The 9,115-nt window shown below is 35.7% G+C and overlaps 1 non-coding gene across 1 annotated transcript; it reads right to left on the bottom strand.

The window, feature by feature from the left end:
• Nucleotides 1-5,818: 5,818 nt before the first annotated feature.
• LOC128289676 (small nucleolar RNA R71) lies at nt 5,819-5,925 on the bottom strand. The gene has a single exon (XR_008279321.1). It is a non-coding gene; the product is annotated as a small nucleolar RNA R71 (small nucleolar RNA).
• Nucleotides 5,926-9,115: the final 3,190 nt, after the last annotated feature.

Here is a 9,115-nt window from a genome sequence, read left to right as displayed (position 1 = left end):
GTTCCATGATAATGGTTTAGGTAAATGTTCCATGATGGGCATTTCATGTCTTTTACATTAAAGAATTAAATGGATGAAATATGAAATTTTATTAAAAGAAAAAGGGGTGAAAAGAACAAAGTTTTGTCCATCTTTGTTCATCATAGCCGAAAGCTAGAGAAGAGAAAGGAGAGGAGAAAGCTCTTGAATGTTCGGTCACTTGGGGAAGAAAATTGAAGGTAAGTTCATGGTAGTTTGCTTCTATTTTGAGGTTCATGAGTTCTTCTTGATTCTACCTTAACTCTTGAAGCATATTTTGGTTTTTAGTTGTGTTGTGAGCATTTAGTCATGAATTAAAATGAAGGAAATGGTTGTTGTTTCATGTTCTTTTGATGAAAAATGGAAGATAGGTGAAGTTGAGCCAAACAAATGAGCATGCATGTGCCTTAGATGCTAAAGGGAAAAATCGGCTAACATGTTGTGCTTTAAAATGATGAAATGGAGATTATACTTAAATAAAATCATAGATATGTGATGATTGATTGGTGATATACATGTTTAAATAACATGCATGCAAGGTATGTGTGAAAGAGTGATTTGGAAATAAATCTGCTTGGGACAGCAGCAGTAATGTGAATTTGGAAAATCACCATAAATTGTGGGAGATGAATTAGAAGCTGAATAAATTATTTAATTAAAACTTATTTAGTCTAGTTTCTAATGAAATAAACAAGAACATATTTTGAATTCTGTACAATGAGAAATTTGATTCGTAATGAAGAGTGGTCAGATTAGTCAAACAGTGAAACATGGGAAACTTTAAGAAAAATCTGGTATTGATTGGCCAAACAAAAAATTCTGAAAATTTTATGGATAGAAGATATATGAGTCTATTTTCAGGGAAAATTAACGGCACTTGATTTGGAGTTTCGTAGCTCCTGTTATAAATGATTCAGTGACTGTTGCTCAGGAAGACAGCTTGCAGTGAAATTATGATTATGTGGTAAACATTGACAAAAATTTGTTAATGAGTTGCTTATTCATTTCTTATAAGCTTACTATGATCTGTAGGTGTGGTTGGCGAATATTGTAAGGGGTTAATCGTAGTTCGTATTTGAATAGTTAGATTAACGTGTTAGTAATCCAATTGTAGGCGTTCGTGTGTGGATCTAAATCGACATATATCGTCGCATAAGCAGTGTGTAATCGACACCCTCTCATAGACTAGATTGGCAAAAGCCAAAAAGCTGAAATGCCGAAAAGTCAATATTTTGGGAATTTGCGAGTGTGCGAATGCTCGTAAGATAGTTGGGTTTGTATATTTGGTAATCTAAAGTAATAAACTCCAATACGCGCGATTTCGTACATTTTGATAATTTGGGCTTAATGGGCCAAAGATCGGGTTCATGGGCCAACGGGCCCAATTCGATAAGTATGCGCGGTAAGTATTCTGATAGTACGTAAATAGTTAGGATATGCATGAAAACCCTAAAAGTAGCTAAATTACTATAATACCCCTATGTATGGAAAATTACTGTTATACCCCAAGGTGTAAAATTACCGTTATACCCCTAAGGTTAATTTTGACTGAAAAGTATGACGATCTGATTCTGTATGATGTATGCCATGATTATATATCTATTGCATGGGGACATGGGTTATATTATGGAGGAAGCGTCCTGGTGGCTATGCCACAATTATCTGATCTGGTGGCTCTGCCACATATATCTGTTCTGGTGGCTATGCCACAATTATCTGATCTGGTGGCTCTGCCACATATATCTGTTCTGGTGGCTCTGCCACAATATCTGTATCTGGTGACATCGTCACAATATCTGGTAGCCTCGCTGCGATTTCTGTGGTGTGTAGCGGTTGGGTGGGTCGAGTAGTCTCCCCACATGGTGTAAGGTTGGTGCAGGGTCATTATGGATGAATCTAGATTGGGTTTTGCATAAACATGTGATATCATTACGTTACATTATGGGCCTATGGGCTTTATTCGAATTTACATTGCGGGCTAAGGCCAACTTATTACATTTACGTGGGTTGAGTGATTTAGACTATGGTTGGGTTATTTTACATGAGTTTCCCCAAACTCACCCTTTTATTTTCATCTACGCAGTAATCCCCAACCATAGTGGGCTTGGAGCGTGAGGGAATTTGGAGTGGCCACCGTTCGAAAGTTTGATTTTCTTACGTGAACTGGACATCCTTTTAATTACGTTTGAGGTTTTGGGTTTTAAATGTAATAAGGCTGCTTATTTATTTTGATGGTTTTATATGTTTTATTAAGATAGGTAATATTTATATTTAACTGTTGAAATTAGATAGTTTTAGGGCGCGTTTTCAAAAACAGTAATTGATTTCAAAATAATACGAAAATAGGCAAAGCTTTCGCAATGAAGATATTTTCCAAAATTAATCACTTTTCCTAAAAAGGACTTAATCAAATCGGTTTCCTAGAAATATACATGACGTTAAGGTATGGCAATGGTAGTTTGCATGTCTAGGATTGGATCCGAAGGGAGTTTGGTACTTAAGCAGTCCGATGGACTCACCTCCTCTTTTTCGGTTTCCTACCTGGTGCACAACTTCCATTCACTTTAACCTATAATGAAATCATCTTTTAAAACACTCAGTAAGTTTTCTTTCTAGATCAGAAATGTTTTGAATGCTTCGATGTGGCATGTCGTATCCGGCCATAACGTCTGGGTCGGGTAAGGGGTGTTACAAATATACTTTGGTATGTTTTGTTAAATGTTTGATGGAATGGAAAATATGAAAATGTGTCTTGTTATTTGAAAGGTATATGAATGGAAGACGTATAGTATTAGTTAAGCATTGTATTCTATGGGGAATTGGTAACTTATGTGTATGAATTGTTATGGAATGGCTACCTTTTGAGTTGTAAAAATATTGTCATTTATGCTTGTGTATTCTTGTGAAAATAAGGTGGCAAAATGTCTTTGCAAATAGCCTATTTTTGTCCACACAGGCAGGGACATGGGCGTGTGTCCCAGCTGTGTGTGACACACAGTTTAGTACACGGCCATGTGTCCCCTGGTTTTGAAATTGAATTGAAGTCAGTATGTTCCACACGGTCTCACACAAGAGCGTGTTACTGGCTGTGTGGTACAAGTCAGTGAGTTATATGGCCTAAACACATGGGCGTGTGGTCGGTCGTGTGGCTAAGTCAGTATATTCTCCAGTTTTTACACGGGTGTATCCTCGGTCGTGTGATGCAAGTCAGTATGTATGTCCTATTTCCACACGGTCTATGACAGGAGTGTGTCTACTAGCCGTGTGAGGCGCACAGCCTGTTCACACAGGCGTGTGATACTTGAGATGTTGAAATTTTTCTAAGTTTCCAAAATTTTCATATGTTTTCTGTTTAGTCCCGAACCACTTTTAAAGCATGTTTAATGCCTCGTAGGCCCTTATAAGGGACAATATGATTGTGTTGAATGGTACTTGTATAAGAATGTATGAATGTATGAGATATGGATATTAAATGATGTGTATTGATCGGTAATACTTGTAACCCTACTCTGGTGATAGATACGGGTTAGGGGTGTTACAATGAGCATGTCTGATGCTACATATAAGATATATTCTCAAACAAGAACAAGCTAAGTTTTTAAATTATGATTTTCAGTAAGTATATGCAGAACTATTTTCAAACTTATGTTTTCTGACAAGCAGAATCTACGAACTGGGTCTCGCATCTTTACGACGAACCCAACTCACGACATGATTTTTAGACTAAGTCTTCTTTCTGTTTTAAACTCAGAGTTTTAAGCATACTCTGCTGATTATTCATTAAGTTCTCAATGAACTCACCCACTCTTCTCTTACTTTGCAGGTAAGTAGGTCGTGGGTGGCAAGATGCGAGGCAAATGGTCTAAGCGAGGCTAAGTCCTGAGTGGATATCAGTGAACCTGGGGAAGAAGGGATGTGATTTTATTTATGTAGATTTTTCATGGGATTTTTCTTGTTTGATTATCACTACAGTTATTAGATTCAATTTTTTTAATTTTATTTTCCTTTTGCGAACCATGTCTTAAAATATTTAATTATCTTTTTTATTATGAATGAAGTTGATGTTTTTAATCCATAAGTGTTATGTTGTATTACCTTAAATTTTATCAAAATATTCGAGTTATATTTATTTCTAATTACTATTTTCTATGACCACTGTATGTTTGTGACCCCAAAAAATTACATGCGTACCCCTGTTAGCGATAGCCTTACTACTTAGAGAACCCCGGTAAATTTAGCGAACCCATATATGTATGCAAACTCATGTGCTTATGCGAACCCTATTATATTTCTTAGCGAACCTATATTAAATGTCAGCATGCAAACCTATATTACTGTATGCAAACTTAGGTTGATGTGCAAAGTCATATGTGATGTGAACTGACGTTGATTGCTGCTATGCAAACCTATGTTGACTGATGTTTTCTAACCCTTAATTTGTTGTAGATTGATATGCGAACAGTTCCTCTATTTTTTTTATAAGCTCATATTTTTTATAATATATGCATGATGTTATGACATTCCGCTGCAATGTGTGAAACTTAGCACAACTTCCATGTTTTGAATTTGTGGTATGTTGGAGGTTAGGTTGGGAGTTAACGGAGAGTCACTCTGATGGCTAAAGTGACTCGCTAGATTCGGTTCAAAGTTACTCAGTCGGGTTTGGCGTGTTACATAATGACTAGCTAATCCCGAAGTAGGAGTTAATTATGAACACTTAAGCAAGTTAATCTTCTATCATTTAATAAGATAAATTCTACAATTTGTTTCAGCAATTATTTCTTATTACTTTTATAGAATATCTTTTATCACCACCTTAGGACTAATCGTAATATAATTTAATTAAAGTACTACTTAGACCCGTTTGCGTAGATGTTAATATTAGTTTAGTCTAGCCTCCTTTAAATACGATCCCCGATGTACTTTTAGTTTTTCGTTGTACAAATCTATATTACAACCTAGCCTGCATACTTGAGGACACTGCTTTAATTCCTATCTTTAGTTGCAGTGTTCTCACTTCCAACGTTGGTACATCGAGAGACGGTCAAGTTGTTGGCGCCGTTACTGGGGAAGCTTTACCATTAGATTGATTTTAATTTTTATGTTTAATAGGATAGCTAGAAAAATTTTAAATTATAGATATGATTTTATTTTTATTATTATATTTATTAATTTAGTTTACTAACTTCTTTCTTTTCATTGTGGATTTCAGCGTATTACTCAGAATACCGGCATACCTATAAAGTCAGTCAGTCATCCAGAAAGAATTATTTGTCGTAATCGACTTCAGCAACAACAATAGCCAATGCAAAATAACCTGTCTGCTACAATTTATCCACCACGCAATAATCCGCTATTTGACGATCCAAACTTACAAGACTTACCATCACCATCACCATAATTGTCAATAAAGTCAACAATGGCTTGGGAGGAATGCACGCTTAGGGATTATCCGCTACCAAATCTGAATGCAGTATAGGGCAGTATCACAATACCGACAATTACAACAAACAAATTTGAGATAAAGTCGGCAATGATCCAAAAGATTCAGAACAACCTATAGTTTAGAGGGACAGCAATGTAGGACCCAAATCAATACTTAAAATAGTTTCTCCAACTTAGTGATACTTTCAAATTCAATGGGTCCATCGATGACGCTATTCATCTTCGGTTGTTCCCTGTCTCCTTAATCGATAATGCATTTTCTTGGTTAGATTCACAGGCACTAGGAACTATCAAAACATTGAATCAACTTGCAGAATTTTTTTTGTACAAGTTCTTTCCTATAAGCAAAACAATCTAACTAAGAAGAGAAATCACGAACTTCAAACAAATGGACGGAGAGAATTTTCATGAAGCTTGGGAGTAGTTTAAGTCACTGATACAAAGATGTCCTCATCATGGTTTGCCCGAATGACGAAGGTTGCAAATGTTCTACAACGGGCTAGATACATATTTTAGGTCAGGACTAGATGGAGTCGCAGGAGGAGCCTTAATGGATCGAACATAAGAGGATGCCTATCAACTAATAGTGAATATGATTATGAATTCCTGTCAATGGCTGAATGAGTGGTTTACTTAGTCGAAGACCATCTACAGCTAAAGCCATCCACGAGGAGGATAAATACAAGCAAATATTGGACAAGCTGAACCGTTTAGAATCATTATCTCAAAGGCCCATGAGGAATGAGACAGGGAGAACAATAGGTTAGTACTCTGAGAACCAAGCCGAGGATTAGTACCCTGAGAACCAAGCCGATGATATGAACTATATCAGAAATAAGGTGGAAATCCCTATTTAAACAATTATAATCCTGGCTAGAGAGGCCACCCTAATCTGAAATGGGATTGTAACTAAGAAGGAGGTAATAGTTCTAACCAAAACTGAAAAATATTACTTACCAACCTCCTTATTTACAGAAAACTCAGAAAAGGGCCAACAAAAATGACCATATTTTATGTTGTAAAAGCCTAGACAAAATAGAGGGAGAAATGCAATGAATGTGGACAGAAGTGTGACAAGTCCAGTTTAAATGCATTCAAACATTAACCACAATGACCAAACTTGAAAATCAGATGAGCCAACTGCTGAGTATAATGAGAGATATCAAAAGACAAATTGGTACAGATATCCCAAGCAACAGAGAAAATAACACTCAGAGAGATGGGAATGAGCAAGTTAAAGCAATAACGCTCTTTTTGGGTAAAGTGTTGAGTAACTCGAATGACTCAAAAGGAGAACAAAGGAGTTGAAGATGACCTTCATGAGGAGACCCCTTAAGGAGATGATGTTGAAGTAGGACCAGAAACGGTAGCCCAACCAGTAGTTAAGTCAGAAGTTGAGCAGAACATAGAACCTGTCCTCACGAAAATACCATTCCCAGCATGGCTAGAGGACAAATGCAAAAAGGATGAAGTATAATTTTTATGTTTTCTAAACTTATTTAAATCGCTTACTGTTAATTTTCCCCTTATTTATATGATAGAGAAAAGGCCAAAATACGCAAATTCTTTAAAAAAAATGGCTAGGCATAGAAAACTTTAAAAAAAAGAGAGATCAAATTAACATAGACGCATCCTGTAGTGAGATAATAACTAAACAGATACCCCCAAAATTAAAAGAGTCGAGAGTTTCACTATTCCGATAGAGATTAAAGACATACACTTCAGTAAGACCCTATGTGACTTAGGAGTTAGTATTAATCTAATGCTCTTATCAACGTATAAGAAACTAAGGTTATGGGAGCTTAAAAAGACACATCACACTACAAGTAGCTGACAAATCTGTGGTAAAACTGAAAGAGGTGCTTGAAGATGTGTTGGTTAAAGTGTGTAATTTTATTATCCTTATTGATTTTGTGATTTTAGATTTTGAGGAAGACTGTGAGATCCCTATTTTTCTAAGGAGACCCTTTTTAGCCACATCTAGGTCCACCATTGACTTAGAGAACAATAAATTGATAATGAAAATTAATGGTGAGATTGAAACCTTTAAATGTGGTAACCTACAAAGCGAGGAATGCGAGGAAAAATTAGGGAATAAAAACTATGAGAAATCTATAAATATTCCTAACGAAATTGATTCAGGAAATGCATGTTATGTGATAAATGTAGGTCAAAAGATTAAATTCAAAGAGTGAGATAAATAGAGTACGGTGCAGTGGCATGACGAACGTTGGATAAATTTCAATAGAAAAACACAAGATGGGATGTCCATGAACACACTTACTGAGTTGTCAGATGAATTCGACAACCATACGTGATGAAATTGTGGACAATTTATTTATTATGCTGTAAATTAGTGTAATTTGATTATTGATGAATTCGAATGATACTAATTAAATAGGAGTAAGATATAAATTAGGACTAAGTAGGTAGAATAAGACTTAATTTTATTAGAATTATTTAAAAATAGGGTATGAATATGCCAAACGCCTCGAAAGACAAGAAATCAGGCCAAAATAGGGTTGGTGTCACAAAACAGAAACTTCGTGTCGTAACACTGACCACAGACTTGAAAAATTGAGAGATTCAATTTGATGTTGCAACACGGGTACCCCTGTGTCACAACATCGAAGAGTTTAGCCTTAGAACTTGAAAACTTGAAGGTGTGTTACGACATCGAACCCCGATGTTGTGAAAATGGGATACTACCAGGGGTGTCGAAATAAGGAACCCTTGTGTCTCGATATCACTACAAAATTTTGCAAGGTTTGACCCAACCCACCAACCAAAACCCTAATTCCATCTTATTTTAACTTTAAAAAAACACCTTATATAAGTTTATTTAACACATAGACCACTTTTATTAAGTTTCTTAACCTTAAGAGCTTAAATCCTCATTAAAACCCTTTACTCCTAAACCTTTATTTCAACCCTTTTTTTATTTTATTTTTTATTCCAATTCCTTTCTCTCTTCTTCAGCTCTTCTCTTGTGTAGGTAACAAGCTACATGTCCATGGAGAATTTGTAACAAGACTATAAACAGAACGAAAAGCATTCGGTGTAACAAGGTTAAGAATTCCTTTTGCCATTTTTCTATTCTATTGATTAATTAGAAATACATTGCTTAGGTTCAAGTTCATCTAGATAAAAGTCATTAGAAACATGCCTCCTAGGAAGTTAGAAGAACTAATGAAAAAGAAACACCGATGAATGTAAATCCCTCTAATTTTCCAAACCCAAACATCAAAAAATATTTTTTGAACTATAAGGGAAGACATTCATACAATAGAGGGGTTTCGAACCATCGCTGAACTTATGTAAAGAAATTTGGGCATTAGTCTAGTATCATAGGTGGGAGGGATTTTGTGTAACTTTGAAAGAACCTGCTTTTATTCTGGTAGTATAGGAATTTTACTCATCATTTTAGGACTAGGAATCTAGGAGACTTTTGATGATGTTTGGAAAAACATAACAGTTAGGGGTTAAGAGGTGTACATCACCCCTAGGGAAATTTGTGAATTTTACAATGTACCATACTATGAATCTAATTATTTAACATACTTCAAAAACATAGATATGGAAAAAAATTATGAATTATTTAACCGAGGGTAGGGATGAATAGAGGCATTGACCGGGTACCGATGTCCCAACT

The sequence above is a fragment of the Gossypium arboreum genome, chromosome 2, assembly GCF_025698485.1.
Source record: "Gossypium arboreum isolate Shixiya-1 chromosome 2, ASM2569848v2, whole genome shotgun sequence".
NCBI lineage: Eukaryota > Viridiplantae > Streptophyta > Magnoliopsida > Malvales > Malvaceae > Gossypium > Gossypium arboreum.
Note: the sequence above shows the minus strand (reverse complement) of the source record. Positions and strands in the feature narration are given on the sequence as shown.